We start from the raw sequence: 18,196 nt of genomic DNA, 5'->3' as shown, positions 1-18,196 counted from the left end.
AGTGAGAAAACCCAGCAGGTGGGACAACTGAGAGGAAGTCTTCATTTTCTCATGTCAAACAGGTATAGTAATAACTCAAAGACAAAAACTGTCTCTTCTCCACTTGCCTTTTAAATTATTTTACTTCAGCCCGATAAATGCACTTGCAGCTGTATTTCTTTGGTGTCACAATGACTTCCAGATAAAGCCCATATCTTTTAAGAACAAAAATGTCACAGAAGCAGGATTCTTCTACTCACATTTTTTTTTATTGTAAAGGTGACAGTTACAAGAATTTGAGGATCAGTTTGTAAAAAACATAATATAGGATAAACTAACACATACAAACATAAAGAACATAAGAAACATATGGTGAACCAGAAAAATGTATGCTGGTATTTTAAAATGTATCAATACACCTTCCCTTCCCAACTGGAAAGGTTTCATATACAGTCCATACATCTATTATACACACTATATACACATTACACACCTGATTTTTACTGTAAGGTACACAAACATGTATAAAATCACTATCCCTTCCAGAAGCTATGCTGACAGGGAGCCTGAGGAGACTTTCAAGGAAACAGCAGAGGTACAAGGCCTCAAGGTCGATGGTCATATGCCTACAGGGGATCTCCCAAGATGCAGGGGGATCTGGGAGATTACAAGGGTATGGAAACCAGTCCCCTTGTTTCTTCCATGGGGGAAAACCCCCCACCAGACAAATTTGGAGGAAATTCTGCAAGGGAATACTGGAGAGTTTCTCTCATCCTTCACCCCCTCAAGTAGCATTCCTCATCGGGGTAGAATCTGGCCCAATAAGATATCTAAGTGATATTTTGCCTTTTGATAAGACAGCACCTTGGCCGGTGAATCTCCATAAAAGCTCAGTAAGATATACAAGATAAAATCCATACACAATTTAAGTGTCCTCCTCAAATGATAAAACCTATGGCTACTACGGGTTAGAAAGAAACTGCACCATAAATAGAAGAATTAAGAAGCCGTGTTCTGTTTTAAGAAGACAGACTAAGTCTGTACAGAATGATATGTAGTATAGGCTTTCCATCAATGAACCCTTAAGAACATAATTCAAGTCATACCCATAACTGCTGCCCATAACTATTTCTTTGTCCATAAGAGGAAATGTATTATGAATGATTTAGTGACACTGTAACAAAAAAAACAAACAAACAAAATGGGAAAAAAATTTCAAAGAGGGTCCATGTTGTCATGGTGACTTCACAGCCATTATGTACTTCAGACCACATTTTAAAGAAAACTACATCTTCACCCCCATCAAAACAACAAAAAACAAAATCCTGCTAGTTCATCACAAACTGATCAAAATATCAACAGATTTATTTGATCATTCATCACCATTAGAAATATTCAATCAATGCTATTATACTGTCTGATTCAGGTATTTAACAAACATAACAGATACTGCCAGAGTTTAAAAAAAAAAATCTTAACTGTCGAATCAGTTTACCATATATGAAGGTGGTAATCTCTATAACTCTTCTGACAAGGATTATATTAGGACCATGTTTATGCTTTCACCAGATTTTATAAATGATTGGTTACAATAATTTTTTCATTCTTCCAGTTTTGCAGATACTGTTTGCAAGCCATTTGTTTTCTTTGCAAAATACCATCGATCTCACATACTGCTTGAGTCACATATAGTAAACAAATACCCTTAACCTGCTGAAATACAATAAAAACCTCTCAGTAACTACATGTGAATCTTCCAGAAAAGCAGGTTTTAAAAAGCATGCACTGTAAAGATCGTAAAATCAATCCAGCTCATTAAAGCAGGCAACACAGCTAAAAGGTATACTACCAAAATTCTAAATTGCTCACACCCATTGGTAAGTGCTTCTAAATACACCTGCTTGTATACCAATAAATGACAAATGCATAACAAATGCCCAAAGAGCTAGCATCTGTTAAGACACCATTTTCTATATGATATCTGAAAAGACATTAAAGAATCCATGAGAAAGCGAGATTTGCAACAGATCACAGAGAGCTTACCAGCAGTTCACCAGCAGAGCCTGGCCAGCCATCTGCCCATTTTTCTTCCTGGAAGCTGTTTCAGGGAGTTGCCACATTCACTTCACAGAATGATAATTCTGATAAACCCCACCCCTCAAGTTAATCAATTAATGAAACAAGATTGTTTTCCTTACTAAGCAATGCGGAGACACTAGGTCATTTGAAGGTTGCCCATTTCTTCCTGATTTAGGGCCTCCCTCCCAAACAACAACAGTCCATCCAAATTCTGCTTTTTTTAATTATTATTATTCATTCAAAAGCTGTAGGAATACACTGAGCCCCCGACAATACCAGCTTGCATGATGAAAGAGCAAAAGTAGTTTTCTGCCTGCAGAATGCCTTAGAAGGGTTACCATGGAAATGAATGTGGAAAGGGGAGGGGGCTTGTCTGATGACAAGTGCTGCTACTAAATGGAGCAGAGCTTTAAAGGAAGGCTGAATGGGGGCTATGCAGAAGCGACTGGGGGAGAGAATGTGTTTTACTACTTCTACCACTACCAACAAAATGACACCTGCGCTTGCTTTCATTTTCTATTAGTGTGATATGAAATAAAGCAAGGAGACTCTAAGAAATAAAGTTCTCTGGGAAGCAAAGGGCAATGCCGTTTGAAACACCTGCTGGCATAAGAGCTTTCCCAGAGACATTAGCAAGAACTGATGACCTGAAAAGAGTTTACTTGCATATTTGCATTTCCACAAAGACGAATTTGTGTTTAAATTAAACAAAACAGGTTGGCGAGGATGAACCTGTTGCAGAGTTAAGGCAACTGTAATGAGGATGAATGGAAAGGGGCATCTTATCATTAAAATGCAGAATAGCATTTCTGTTACTGACAATTGTCATGTATATTTTGAGACCATTCTGGAAACAGATTAGATTAATGATTACAATTCTATTAATAGGATCTAGACAGAGCAAAAATGCAAAGGCCAGAGCTGCAGGAGTCAACATTATGTCACACGCCTACCCTGACTGTTAATACTGGATGAGATTCCTACTTGAAATACTACAGCAGCGCTCACCCGTGCTAGGTCTTGTCAGAACTCCCATTCATAATCAACCGGAATAATTCATGATAGACTGAAACCTGGCTTGAAAGTCTCAGCACAGGAGCCTAACACAATTTAAAATTTGTGGCTTTCAGGCACTGCCTGCACTCCAAAAATAGCTCAGACATTATTTTGAGTTAATTAATCCAGACCACTTTGGATCAGACCATGCAACCTCCACTGACTTCAGTTTTAAGTACTGTTATATTATGAAAATGCTTCAAATAATGAAGAAAGAGAAAAGTGAATTACAGAATATGTTATACAGACAGGGCGTTTAAAAGAATGCTTATACTTCCAGTGTTTGCCAGGAGCTGTCAGCAACCTTAAGGCATCCATTTCACCATTAACTATTATTTTTTAAATTCATTTTCCTTCAGTTTAGCACAATTAAAAGCACCCACACACTAGCTCAGAGCACCTAGCCAATTCTTTAAAATTAGAAAAATAAATCAAAATTTCAATCAGCTCAATCCTGCTCTAAAAACACCACCAGCAGCACATCGGCCAGTTCTCCAGTCTCCCTTAACTCTCCCCTAAGGCCAGGCAAAACAAAACATGCCTGGAAAGTCAGCAAGCTGAAATTATTTTGGACCGAAAGTAGGAGGGGCAACCCGTTGTCTCAGGGATGTTATAGAGAACACCTTGCTACCAATCTCCTTTCGAGGGCAATCTAGTATCAGCACTTCCACTGCCATAATTGTGGTAGTGGATCACAGGGAGAGCAGCGGCCCCTCAGGCCATTAGGGTACCTTGATGCTGTAATACATATATGGGATAATATCATGCCCTGAGTTCCAAAATCTACAATGCATACGAACAACAGGGTAAGTTAAGAACTGGAGGTAATGTCTGAAGTCCTATGGTATTTCTAAGAAGAGGCCCACTTGTGTCATGAAATGTGTACAATTGTGCACCTAGCATTTCTCACTTCTCATGCCAATCAGATTTACACACACAGTCATTTAGATTCATTGATTCCAAGTCCAGAAGGGACTATTGTGATCATCTAGTCTGGCCTCCTGTATAACAGGCCATAGAATAAATAAATAAATGTAGATACCATTTGCATTTGTAAACATCTTATTCATGCATTTTTGCATGTTGGATTTAGGCCTCCAGTTTAAAAAGAACGTGGTCTTAAGTGTCTGAGATTTTATGGGCTGAAGTCAATTCTTTGCAGTAATGTTTTCATGTCATACAGCTATCAGTGATGTACATTGGCACTTCAAACCTAGTATCCTGCATTGCCATTTCTGCTACGTTAATGTAGCTTACATAAACTGAGCCTTCATTTAAAAGGTCTTTTGAAGAATGCTGGCAGGAAAACATTTCAGCCAGGAGATGAAAGCTAACCATTTGGAGTCAAATTCTATCTGGAGCTATATACAGATATACACCAGAAAATATACTACTGTTCTGGTCATGCAGAAAAACCATAGAGAGAGTGCTCTATGCCTCTCTGCTACAGGAACTGCAGGTACACATATGGCACATGGCCCATGGGATCAGAAAGCATGATCTACAATTTGCACATGTACACTCCCTGAGCTATCCATGGCCCCGACACACACACTTCTGGTCGGATTCTTCCCTCTCTACCTAGAGAGATATATCAGGTGAAGAAACTGGGGGGCGGGGGAGGCAGCACAGGGACTGGTTTTGGCCAGAAGACAGGCAAACTAAACACTACTCTTATAATATGTTCATCCACTGGGAGAGGGGGAGATCTGTAACAGCTTTCTAGTTAGCCTTCAGAGTGCACTACTTCATCCACTGTACTAAGCACATGCAAATCAACAAGGTTAGGAATAATGACTTCCTTTTTTTATGTATTATGACTGCCATAGAAATAACTGTTTAAACAGACTTGTTAGATTAATTGTGCTGTACCTGGATTACACAGATAATGGTTCCCAATACTCCTATATCTGCCTGCCCATTTCATCTTTATAACCACTAATATTAAACTTCCACTCCCTGAGCAAATTCAAGGAAGATTCCACAGCAGAACCAGAATTGCCTACATAAATGTAAACCTGATGAAATGCTAATATTAACAGACATATATGTATAATCTAAAACTGCCTCATGACTTAAGTGGGCAATACAATCCTACTCTAGGAAAGTATTATAGAAACCATATTACTTCCTAGTAACAAGGCAATGTAGTTTAGGGCAGTTTTCACACTTCCCTTCTTTCCTCTAGGAATGAAATTTAACCAAATATTGCAAATTGCTGGCTATTTATCACCAAATGATCTTTTGGTAATCCTTCTGGGGCTTCCTATCAGAAATGGTCACATTCAAAGAAATGAAGAATTAATCCCTCAGCTGCTAATTGCCGACAAATTGATAGCCTCTCACTGGAAAATTTTAAAAAATAGTCCAAAACTAGAAGAATGATTTAAAAAATGGGAAAGGCTGTTCTTATGGAAAATTAATGCATCAATTACATATCCTGCAAAACAGATGGACACTTAGATATTTCACTATCATTTTTTCAATATTCAGAGTACATTCAGACCTGACCAATTTTTTAATGTTAACATTTGATAGACACCTGGGTGTATAAATATAAGTAGAGTCAGTAGTTTCACTCAATTTAATAAAATCCCATGAAACAACATACCCTGGATGGTGTCAAAAGACTCACTCTGTAATATGGTAATCCCTTGTTAACTAGAGAGCTGATGATTGTATTACTGCATAAAGGGACTCTAAACAAACAAACAAAAGCTTACTGTTGCAATGTTATTTTGTTTCTGATATTTATATGGCAATGATTTGTAAACCTGTTAAACTTCGCAAATAAATGGTGAGAAAAGACTTGATACACCGGATTGTGAAAAAAGGGGAGGGTATGTAAATATCCATTATCCACATGATTAACCTATGCTTTGAAGCTTTCTTTTTGTTTCATTTTTCCCTACATTACATTTAAATCATGATCTGAGGGCAGCTCAAGACATTTGTTAATGAGCTATGCAGCTTTCCCCCTCTGTGTCACATATTTTACTCCAGCCCAGGTCACAACACCTGTGATAGAGCTGGTTGGAATTAAAAAAAAAACAAAAAAAAAAACTGAAGCTTCACCAAAAAAAAAAAAAAATTAATTACAAAAAAAAAATCCCCCAACATTTTCAACATTTTTTAAACCTGCTCTGCTATCGATCAGCAATCCCTGTCTGATGGCAGTGAAATGGCTAATGGGAAAGTAACGTCTACGTTTCAGACCAGATCCTAGGAACTACAGCTGACTTTTTTGTTGTTGTTGTTGTTTTAATTTTGGAAATTTCAAAAATTGAAAAAAAAATGGGGAAATTTGTTGGAAATTTTTCATGAGACACTTTTCCTATTTTTTCCAGGAGCTCTACTAGGGTCTATAAGCCTAAAATGAAGTGGGTCCAAACAAAACAACTGAGTGCTCTTTGATGGCAGTAAGTTGGGAACAGTCACTGGTGATGACAATGAAGAGTCCTTGTGGCACCTTAGAGACTAACAAATTTATTTGGGCATAAGCTTTCGTGGGCTATAACCCACTTCATCAGATGCATGGAGTGGAAAATACAGTAGAGAGGTATAAATATACAGCTCATGAAAAGATGGGAGTTGCCTTACCAACTGGGGGGTCAGTGCTAACGAGGCCAATTCAATCAGGGTGGATGTGGCCCATTCCCAACAGTTCACAAGAAGGGGTGAAATATGGGCCACATCCACCCTGATTGAATTGGCCTCGTTAGCACTGACCCCCCACTTGGTAAGGCAACTCCCATCTTTTCATGGGCTGTATATTTATACCTCTCTACTGTATTTTCCACTCCATGCATCTGATGAAGTGGGTTATAGCCCACGAAAGCTTATGTCCAAATACATTTGTTAATCTCTAAGGTGCCACAAGGACTCTTCATTGTTTTTGCTGATACCGACTCACATGGCTACCCCTCTGAAACCTGTCACTGGTGATGGAGCAGCATCACTGTGCCACCTCAAGAGACATTCTCTGATTGGGAAATGGAGCACAGCGTTAGCCATCGCTGCTTCCAGAGTCCATTCCTGTGAATGTCTTGCTCTTTGTAGGTTATGTTGCTGGTTTTAGGTGTATTTCAAGGTGGAGATTGAATACTTCAGATTTTTGAGTTCTTGAGTTTGGCAACACAGCTATTTGTATGGTTGCACAGCTTCTGGGTCCATTCCAGCAAGCCTCCAAGCAAGCTAGCATGCTGCTTCCTGACTACTACAGCTGATCACTGGGGCCTGGTGGCATGAGACCAGGGAGCTGCAACATATTCACCGTGTATTAGGACAGATCAGACGTGGTATGGTTAGAACCAAGATGCTATCACTCCGGGCTTGTATCATTGCCCCTAACTTGAAGGGAGACATCACCTTTTACATTGATCATTTATGCCAGCTACAACCTATGGTTGTAAAACTCCTATAGCATATGTGCTGAGATCTGAATTTCCCAAATAATCTTCCTAGGCCAAGTTTGTCACCCGTGTAAATCTGATCAAGTCAATGTCAGGGAGGTGTTAGAATGCTGGTGAATTTGGCCTGGCATCAGGGCCGGCTCTGGCTTTTTTGCCGCCCCAGGCAAAAAAGCCTCCGGCCGCCCCTCCCCCCACCCCAGTGCGACAGGGGAGGGCGCGGGGGGGGGGGGCAGCCGGAGCCCTGGGAGGAGGGCCGGGGGGAGGGCGGAGTGCCCGGCCGGGGCTCCGCTCTCCCCGGCAGCCAGGGGGAGAGCGCTGGAGGGGAGGGCAGCTGGAGCCCTGGGAGGAGGGCGGAGTGCCCGGCCGGGGCTCCGCTCTCCCCGGTGGCCAGAGCGCCGCGGGGAGGGCAGCGAGCCCAGCCGTGGCCCCGCTCTCCCCGGCGGCCGGAGCCAGAGCACCGCACCGCGCCGCCCCCCTCCAGGTGCCGCCCCAAGCACAAGCTTGGTGGGCTGGTGCCTGGAGCCGGCCCTGCCTGGCATGTTTAGATTTCTGCAATCCACTTGAAAAGCTTCTATGTAAGATAAACTGAATAACAATTAAACTTGGAAGGCACTCATATCATGGACATGGTGTAAAAGCCGATCAAGATTCTGTAACAATTAGCCAAATAACTTTCACGTATATGAATCTGCTAGATAAATACTCAGTAGAAAACTGCCCTAGAACATTTCCTCTGCAGCAAATCCATATGAATGAGTCTTTCATTTGACATGTTTGGAACACACATTTTATACCATGATATGGCCATAAGATGGCCTACAGTGGCATATGGCCCATCCGTGACCACTATTAGCAAGTATCTCCAACAGCCAGAAATGGGGCACTAGAAGGGGAAGACTCTGAGTTACTAGAGAAAATTTCTTCCCAGATGTTTGTGGCTGGTGGATCTTGCCCATATGCTCAGGGTCTAATTGATCTCCATATCTGGGGTCAGGAAGAATTTTCCCCTAGGTCAGATTGGCAAAGACCCTGGGGGATTTTTGCATTCCTTTTCAGCATGGGTCACTTGCAGGTTTGAACTAGAGTAAATGGTGGATTCTCTGTAACTTGAAGTCTTTAAATCATGATTTGAGGACACCAGTAATTCAGTCAGAGGTTATGTGTCTATTACAGGAGTTGTGGGTGAGGCTCTGTGGCCTGCAATGTGCAAAAGGTCAGACTAGATTATCATGATTGTCCCTTCTGGCCTTAAAGTCTATGTGTCTATGTTTAGTATATCGGTCAGACTTCACTATCTGGAGGAGTTACAAAAGGGTAATCATAGATTAAGTTTACAGAAGATGTCAATGGCATTGTACAGTAAATGCATTTCTTGTAGCTGGAACTTCAAAAGGCCTTTTTAAAGTTCCACATAGTTGCTTCTTGCCTGAATGATCTAGGGAGAACAAAGATAACAAGGGAATTGATGAGAAATAAGCTGTGAAAAAAACAAAACAAAAAATAAACAAACCAGACATTATGAGAGGAATGAGAGAGAGAGAAAAAAGAAAGGGTAGTTCTGTGGCGCTCCAATTCACTGGCACCCAACAGCAGTCAGCATGAGAGGTCTGGTGTCCAGGCTGGCATTTTTAATTTATCTTATACACAGAGCCAGCATAAACTTTGAAAATAAATATTAAGAACTTCCAGAGGATTTCCAAGGCTCATATGAACTTAGTGACATGAACACAATTCTACAGTTGTTTCTAGAATACTAGGGAAGGGGAAGAATAATGGAAAAGACAAGACTACTCTCTTATCCAGCACAACATACACACGTACTTACATTTGGCTTGGCAACTTCTATTTTGGCTTAATCTGTACAGAAACCTATGGAGTCATTTCCTCTGGTTTTCACTCTAGTTCATAATAGTAAACACACACTTTTAAACTGAGTGACCAGCAACTTATCTCTTCACATAGAAAACAAATATCTCCTTTGTACCAGGGGAAACCAGTTGTGTATCTTAAAAGGTTCATAACAACGAAGACGTTGTTGACAAGCATACTAGGCTGATTTAAAAAAAAATGGATCTACTGTGATAATTACCCCTTCTAATAAGTACGTGAGTTTAACAGAATACTTTGCTGTTAATCTAACATTTTATGTTACATTTTACATGCACTCCCGCTCGTTTTTGGAGAAGTATTTCTTTACAAAGAAATTACTGAATGAACCATTCTCCCCATCCAGCATCTGTCACTGACTACACAGTAAACCCTGCAAGAAAGCAGTTTGTTCTGTAACCAAAATGTGTAAAATTCCCAAATCTCTAGCCTATTAAAAGCAAGTGGTGGAATACAGCACTACTGAAAAAGCTTTGACATTCTATCGCATTTTTGCATATTTCTACAATACAAAAGCACTTTACATCTAGGAGGCTGTTCAAAAGCAGCTGGGTGGGGAACAGAGATAAAAGACTATTACTACATTTGAGACTGTAAAACTACTTTGCTATTGGTTCTCCAACCAAGGCACAGTGACGTGCTGGAGGGCCTTTCAGGAGACCTTCATTACAATTCCACCCCCACCCCCGGCTAAAGGGAAGTGGGGAGGATTTCCTTGCCCTCCACTGGAATCACCTCCTGCAAACACTCCTCATTCTTCCTGACCACAGATGATTTCTCTCTTTAGGGCTCAAACAAATATTTCTGAAAAGAAACATTTGGGGATTTTTTTTAAAATTGGTTTTGGTTTCTCCCACCCTGGAATGGCCGAGGTTGCGTCAAATGACAAATAAGACCCTCTGCCCCCACCTTCTTCAACCATATTCAGATTACAGAGTGCAAGATGAACACTGTTGTATGCCAGCCCTATACTTTTCAAAGGATAAACATTTCCAGCCTGTCTTGTCTATTTAGATTTAGATTTCTTGGGGCACGGACTGTGACTGTGTGTCTGTAGAGCATCTAGCACAACAGGGACCTGATCTTTGTGGGTGTCTCTGCGTGGTGTTGTAACAAATAAATAATTGCAGCTTGATATAAGCTTGTTTGCTTGGTTGTTATTTTGTAATTGTAGTACAGTAGTGCTTAGAGCAGGGGTGGGCAAACTTTTTGGCCCTAGGGCCACATCTGGGTATGGAAATTGTATGACGGGCCATGAATGCTCATGAAATTAGGGTTTGGGGTGCGGGAGGGGGCGAGGGCTTTGGCTGGGGGTCCGGGTTCTGGGGTGGGGCTGGGGTTGAGGGTACAGGAGGGTGCTCTGGGCTGAGACCGAGAGGTTTGGAGGGTGTGGGGAGAGGGGATCAGGGCTGGGGTAGAGGTGCAGGAGGGGGGCAGGGGTGCAAGCTCCGGGCGGCACTTACCTCAAGCAGCTCCCAGAAGCAGTGGCGTGTCATCCCTCTGGCTCCTATGCGGAGGCGCGGCCAGGCGACTCTGCGTGCTGCCCCACCCGCAGGTGCTGCCCCTGCAGCTCCCAGTGGCTCCAGTTACTGGGCAATGGGAGCTGTGGGGACAATGTGTGGAGCCCCCTGGCTGCCCCTATGCGTAGGAGGCAAAGGAGGGACATGTTGCTACTTCCGGGAGCTGTGCAGAGCCCCGGTATGTGTGGAGTGGGACAAGTCCCTGACCCCGCTCCCCGGCTGGAGCTCGAGGGCCGGATTAAAATGTCTGAAAGGCTGGATGCAGCCCCTGGGCCGTAGTTTGCCCATCGCTGGCTTAGATATTCCCTGTTGTGTTAGGTGCTGTACAAACACATCGTAAGGCAGTCCACACCCTGAAGAGTTTACAGCCTAAGTAGGTGAAGGAAACAGAGAAACAGAGTGACCTGCCCAAGGTCACACAGCAAGTCAGTGGTAGAGCCAGGAATAGAACCAGATCTCCTGTGTCCCAGTCTAGTACACTATCCACTAGACAGCAAATAGTGCTGCTGTCTCCTCCTTAGGTCATGGTTATTGAGGAAGCAGTTTGGCTTCACAAATGAAGAGAAGAGATGATTGAGGCCTTCCTCTCTTTCTACAAAGATATACCAGTATACAGGGCTCATCACAGGCCAAGGGGGGAAATTCTTGTGGGCGTCCTTGTTAAAATATTGGCAGTACATCACTAGCACTGTAAGTTCACTTCCTACATCAGTCATGGTCTGATAAAAATGTAATATGCAATTTTGCAGAAAGGACCAAGTATTATGCACACTGTAGACATTATGCAAACAATTTAGTAACTATAATGGCATTTCATGCAAGAAGAATAAAAGGAACACCGCATTCTGCCATACAAATTCATTTGTACTGAGCTACAAATACATTTGCAAAGAAACTGTTCCATTCAAAGGATTAAATTACGATATTTCCAAGCAAAAACTTCAGGTCTTTCATAGAATGTATTTGCTCTTCACGCAACAGTGGAGCAGAAATTAATTTGTAATGCTAGCTTTGGAGTTTAACAATATGGTGAGATTTTAAGAGCAAAGGCCTTATCCTCTTCCACTAGAGAAGTGTTTGAGTTGCATTCTCCCCTCTTATTTATCAAAACAGTTAAAGTTTTACCAAGTGATACACTGGCACATGGAAAGGGGCTAGCCAGGTACACATGAGTCAAGGGACTCACACAGAAAGGTTTACTTTTTAAAGCTTTATATATTAGTATTCTACATTTATATACATTACCAGCACATTCCAAAAATTGGTGAGTGTGTAATCCTCTAAACACAGTTTGATTCTGACATTCATCTAAGTGGACCAGATTGTGGCATTCTCAGGGTATGTCTACACTATGAAATTAGGTCAATTTTATAGAAGCCGATCTTTAGAAATCGATTTTATACAGTCAATTGTGTACGTCCCCACTAAGCGCATTAAGTCGGCGGAGTGCGTCCTCAATACCGTGGCTAGCATCGACTCATGGTGCAGAGCACTGTGGGTAGCTATCCCACAGTTCCCGCAGTCTCTGCTGCCCATTGGAATTCTGGGTTAAGCTCCCAATGCCTGATGGGGCAAAAACATTGTCGCAGGTGGTTTTGGATACATGTTGTCAGTCTCCCCTCCTTCCCTCCCTCCATGAAAGCAATGGCAGACAATCGTTTCGCGCCTTTTTTTCCTGGGTTACCCATGCAGATGCCATACTACGGCAAGCATGGAGCCTGCTCATCTCACCGCTGCTGTTGTGAGCATTGTAAACACTCGCGCATTATCCTACAGTATGTGCAGAACCTGGCTAAGAGACGGCAGCACAAGAACAATTGTGAGGAGGACATGGACACAGACATTCCTGAAAGCACAGGCTATGGCAATTGGGAAATCATGGAGGCAGTGGGGCTGGTTGATTCAGTGGAACGCCAATTCTGGGCCCGGCAAACAAGCACAGACTAGTGGGACCGCATAGTGTTGCGGGTATGGGATGATTCCCAATGGCTGCAAAACTTTCGCATGCGTAAGACCACTTTCCCGGAACTTTGTGACTTGCTTTCCCCCGCCCCGAAGCACAGGAATACCAAGATGAGAGCTGCCCTGACAGTTGAGAAGTGAGTGGCGATAGCCCTGTGGAAGCTTGCAATGCCTGACTGCTACCGGTCAGTCGGGAATCAGTTTGGAGTGGGCATATTTACTGTGGGGACTGCTGTGATCCAAGTAGACAATGCAATCACTGACGTCCTGTTATCAAGGGTAGTGACTCTGGGAAATGTGCAGGTCATAGTGGATGGCTTTGCTGCAATGGGGTTCCCTAACTGTGGTGGGGCGATAGACGGAACGCATATCCCTATCTTTGGCACCGGACCACCTTGCCAGCCAGTATGTAAACTGCAAGGGGTACTTCTCAATGGTGCTGCAAGCACTGGTGGATCACAAAGGACATTTCACCAACATCACCGGGAAAGGTGCATGACGCTCACATCTTTAGGAATGTTCGAGCAGCTGCAAGAAGGGACTTGCTTCCCAGACCAGAAAATTACCATTGGGGATGTTGAAATGCTAATAGTTATCCTTGGGGACCCAGCCTACCCCTTGCTACCAGGGCTCATGAAGCCTTACACAGGCAGCCTGGACAGTAGTAAGGAGCAGTTCAACTATAGGCTGAGCAAGTGCAGAATGGTGGTAGAATGTGCCTTTGGACGTTTAAAAGCTCGCTGGCGCTGTTTGCTGACTAGGTTAGACCTCAGCGCAACCAACATTCCCATTGTTATTGCTGCTTGCTGTATGCTCCATAATATCTGAGAGAGTAAGGAGGAGATGTTTATGGCAGGGTGGGAGGTTGAGGCAAATCGCCTGGCAGCCGATTTTGAGCAGCCAGACACCAGGGCGATTAGAAGAGCACAGTTAGGCGCGCTGCGCATCAGAGAGGCTTTGAAAACCAGTTTCATGACTGGCCAGGCTACAGTGTGACAGTTGTGTGTGTTTCTCCTTGATGCAAACCCACCCCCTTTGTTGATTTTAATTCCCTGTAAGCCAACCACCCTCCCCCCTTCGATCACAGCTGGCAAAGGAAATAAAGTAATTATTGTTTTGAAATCATGCATTCTTTCTTTATTAATTAAAAAAAAAGTGAGATAACTGACAAGGTAGCCCGGGTGGGGTGGGGTGGGGTGGGGGAGGAGGGAAGGACAAGGATATATTGCTTATTGTAGCCACACTACAAATCAAAACTGTTTGAATGACAGCCTTCTGTTGCTTGGGCCATCCGCTGGAGTGGAGTGGCTGGGTGCCCGGAGCCTCCCCCAACCGCGTTCTTGGGCGTCTGGGTGAGGAGGATATGGAACTTGGGGAGGAGGGCAGGCAGTTATACAGTGGATGCAGGGGGGTGTCTATGCTCTTGTTGGCTTTCCTGCAGCTCCACCAGATGCCTCATCATGTCCGTTTGCTCCCCCATTAGCCTCAGCATCACCTCCTGCCTCTGCTCATCGCGCTCACTTAATGCTTTCCTGGCCTCTGCCACTGAATGCCTCCATGCATTAAGCTGTGCCCTATCAGTGCAGGAGGACTGCATGAGCTCGGAAAACATGTCATCGCGAGTGTGGCTTTTTCGCCTTCTAATCTGCGATAACCTCAGGGACGGAGATGATAGGGGGAGCATAGAAACATTTGCACCTGCGGGGAGATAAAAAGGGAGAGTAAAATTTAAGATGATACCTATCTGAGAACAAAAGGGAGACTCTTTCACAGTGAATCAAGCAATTCACAGCAGACAGCTTTAGGTACAAGGTCTCATTTTGCCTTTTATATTGAGCGCCTGCCGGTATGGTGACACATCACACATGGCTGGGCAACAGAATTCCATTTCCAGGCAGCCATGGTAAGCCAATGAGTACGCGGGGTTGGCTTCTTACACCTTCATAAAATTTGGGAATGGTTTCAAACTGCAGCGCCCTCCTTTCCCATAGCAAGCAATGTCTGTTGGGTTTCATATTTAAAAGGAGGGGGTGCGGTTTCTGGGTGGATGTGCAGCACACACCTCCTCCCACCTCACTGCGGGGTTATTCTCTGGGATGACCCCTTCACCTCTCCCCACACCGCATGGCTATTCTCCAGGATGATCCCTTTTAGCCAAGCACAAACAGCCCAGCATGAACAGGGTCCTTTTACTGTTCCCTTACAAAAATTCCCCTATATCAACCACGTGACCATGAAAGATATCACTCTCCTGAGGCTAACACAGAAAGGTATAGATCGAACATTGCTTGAATGCGACCAAAACCCAGGACCATTCGCTGCCATGCTTTGTGCTGCAATGATTCCAGACTACTTGCTACTGGCTTGGCGTGGTAAAGTGTCCTACAGTGGAGGACAAAAATAAGGCAGCCCTCCCCAGAAACCTTCTACAAGGCTTTCAGAGTACCTCCAGGAGAGCTTCATGGAGATGTCCCTGGAGGATTCCCACTCCATCCCCAGACACGTTAACAGACTTTTCCAGTAGCTGTACTGGCCGTGAATGCATCCCAATTCTTCAGGGCAAATCAAACATTAAACACTATTGCTTTTAAACCCTGAACTGTAGTTACAAATGTGCACTCACCAGAGGTTCCTTCTCCGGCTTCAGGATCGGGGATCCCACCTTGGGAAGGTATTGGCTCCAGGGTGATGAAAAGGTCCTGGCTGCCAGGGGGAATGGATTCACCACTTGCTTGCTGCGCATTCTCCTCCTCCTCTTCCTCATCCACAAAATCCTCCTCCCTGTTGCGTGAGACTCCCGCCTTGCAGGTGCCCATGGACAGTGGTGGGGTAGTGGTAGGGTCCCCCCCTAGAATGCCATGCAGCTGATCACAGAAGCAGCATGTATGGGGCTCTGACCCAGAGCGACCATTTGCCGCCTTTGTCTTTTGGTAGGCTTGCCTAAGCTCCTTAACTTTCACGCGGCACTGCTGTGTGTCCCTGTTGTAGCCTCTGTCCACCGTGCCCTCTGCGATTTTGGCATATAAATTAGCATTTCTTCTTTTTGATCGGAGTTCTGCCTGCATAGATTCTTCTCCCTTTCGGTCCATGCTGGAGCTTGTTTGCGATTGTGGGGGGACTGCATAGTCACCTGTGCTGCTGAGCTCGCCACGCTGACCAAACAGGAAATGAAATTCAAAATTTCCCGCGGCTTTTCCTGTGTACCTGGCTAGTGCATCGGAGTTCAAAGTGCTGTCCAGAGTGGTCACATTAGCACACTCTGGGATAGCTTCCAGAGGTCAATACCGTCGAATTGAGTCTGCACTACCCAAAATTTGACCCAGCAAGGTTGATTTTAGTGCTACTCTCCTCACCGGGGAGGAGTACAGAAGTCGATTTTAAGAGCCCTTTAGGTCAACGGAACAGGTTTGGTTGTGTAGACGCATTCATTTTAAAATCGACCTGACGTGGCTAAATTCGACCTAAACCTGTAGTGTAGATCACAGCTTACTCACATAGAGTAGTAATTTACTACTCGAATAGTCCCATGGGAATTAATGGACCTGCTTAGGAAGTAGGTACTACTTTGCATAAGTAAGCATGGCAGAATCAGACCCAGTAATAGGGAAATCTTTCAACTTGTGATAGTTTGTGATTGAGTGCAAATACATATTAAAATGTGCTGTGTTAGAAGGAATAATAGAACCTACTTTGTGTTCTAATGTGTTATCTGACTTCAACTACCTACAGAAAAAGATTTTCTTGTTTCTGTCCTGTTGTTGCAGTTCTAGATTGCTCAATATCATTTTGTTTTAAATCAACATATCAATTTATCCAAGAGGGAAAAAAATTATATAGTAATGGATATTCAGAGTAAATTAATTGTATCACTGACTACTCAACCATTTTTGCATGAAAAATAGTTTGCATTCAAATTCTTGTTCAGCAGCCTTTTTCAATTACCTCAACCTAGGTATTCCTTCATGTAAATTTCAAAGGTCTTTTGCTCTACAATTAAGAGAAAGGTTACATTTCACTGAACTGATCATTTCTCTTTCCAGTCGTAAATGCTCATACGGGCTGAATTTCCTTTCCACAAACAAGTAACGATGCACTTCCTTAGCATAGCAAACCAGAATATTTGCCTACACCAAGAAAGTAAAAGTTATAACTATCACTACAAAGAAAAATTTTAGTAGTTCCCATTAATCTCTGTATTACATTAATTAAAGCTCATGCTTGCACAAAGAACTGTAAACGTCAAGCCAAATTTATGTCAAATTTGTAATTTCCAGAGACTTTCCGGTTTGGATTTCAGAATAGAGTAAGTTATCATTAAATCTTTTCCATTATATGTTAATCTTATTTATAACAGGCCTTTTATCCAAAAAAGAAACCCAAGGCACCTTACGTACTTAAAACACTATACACTGGTATCAATTCATCAGCCAGTGAAACATGACCACCCATGCAATGAAATTTGGCAGTTCTTTAAGTTTACTTAATTTCAAACCTCGCTTGATCACTGAGTTTGAAAGCGTGGCATGAACTTTAGCATGCCTGAGTTTGTGTTCTGACGAGGAAATACTGAAAAAAGAGCAAACAAACAAAGAGTAGTAAAAAAAATGAAAGAAAATATGAAGGGAGTGACAACAGAAGCAGAGGGGGGAAGAGAAAAGTCTAATAAAAAAATAGACTATTACATAAATACACACACACACACACCATACACAGAGCACCAAATAGTCCTAGACTAGCTTTTTTCATGGAGGTCGACGCCTTTCATTCTGAATACACAACTACAGACATCACTTGAGCAGTGGGAAAAGTCTGCTTTTGTTTCTAACTTTTGGGAGTATGGAGGGGGGAATATATTTAAATTACAAGGGTGAGTTTGCAAACTCAGACTAGTTTTGCAAACACAAAAATCATTTGAATAGTTTGCAAAACTTCAAACCCACAAAGTTTATACAGACCTAATCAAACCCATAAAGACATTGAATGAACCTGTTGTTCTTCCATCTAATTCATCTGTTTTGGCAGTCAGACCCTCCAACTTCTCATCCAGAGACATCACAGAACTTTACAAGTGATCCATTTTTTAATCTAGGCCCACCAGGAGTTCCCAAACTGACCACAAGCTAAAAATTTGGCTGAATAAGGCAACACTTGGGCCAAGCAACCATACATGTAGCCAGAAAAATGTGGACCTCTCTAGTCTATTGTCTTTTGCAGGCATTGCAAATTGAGGCCCAAATACTCCAATCATCAATGCAGGTAAATAACTTTAAGCAAGTGAGCAAACTCCTTGAATTCAAGCGT

The 18,196-nt window shown here is 43.0% G+C and overlaps 1 protein-coding gene across 3 annotated transcripts in view; it reads right to left on the bottom strand.

Annotated features, from left to right (window-relative positions):
- The window catches only part of FGD3 (FYVE, RhoGEF and PH domain containing 3), a 187,462-nt gene that overhangs the window by 134,338 nt on the left and 34,928 nt on the right, over positions 1–18,196 (bottom strand). The window contains exon 1 of one of the 3 annotated variants that reach the window (XM_065551006.1): positions 2,023–2,409. The exons of 1 other annotated variant lie outside the window; for it this stretch is intronic. The gene's annotated coding sequence lies outside the window, so the exon portion shown is untranslated. Of the gene's footprint in view, positions 1–2,022; positions 2,410–18,196 lie in introns of those variants that run through there. One more of the 3 variants, XM_065551008.1, reaches the window with a different exon arrangement.

Source organism: Chrysemys picta, chromosome 7, assembly GCF_011386835.1.
Source record: "Chrysemys picta bellii isolate R12L10 chromosome 7, ASM1138683v2, whole genome shotgun sequence".
Lineage (NCBI taxonomy): Eukaryota > Metazoa > Chordata > Testudines > Emydidae > Chrysemys > Chrysemys picta.
Note: the sequence above shows the minus strand (reverse complement) of the source record. Positions and strands in the feature narration are given on the sequence as shown.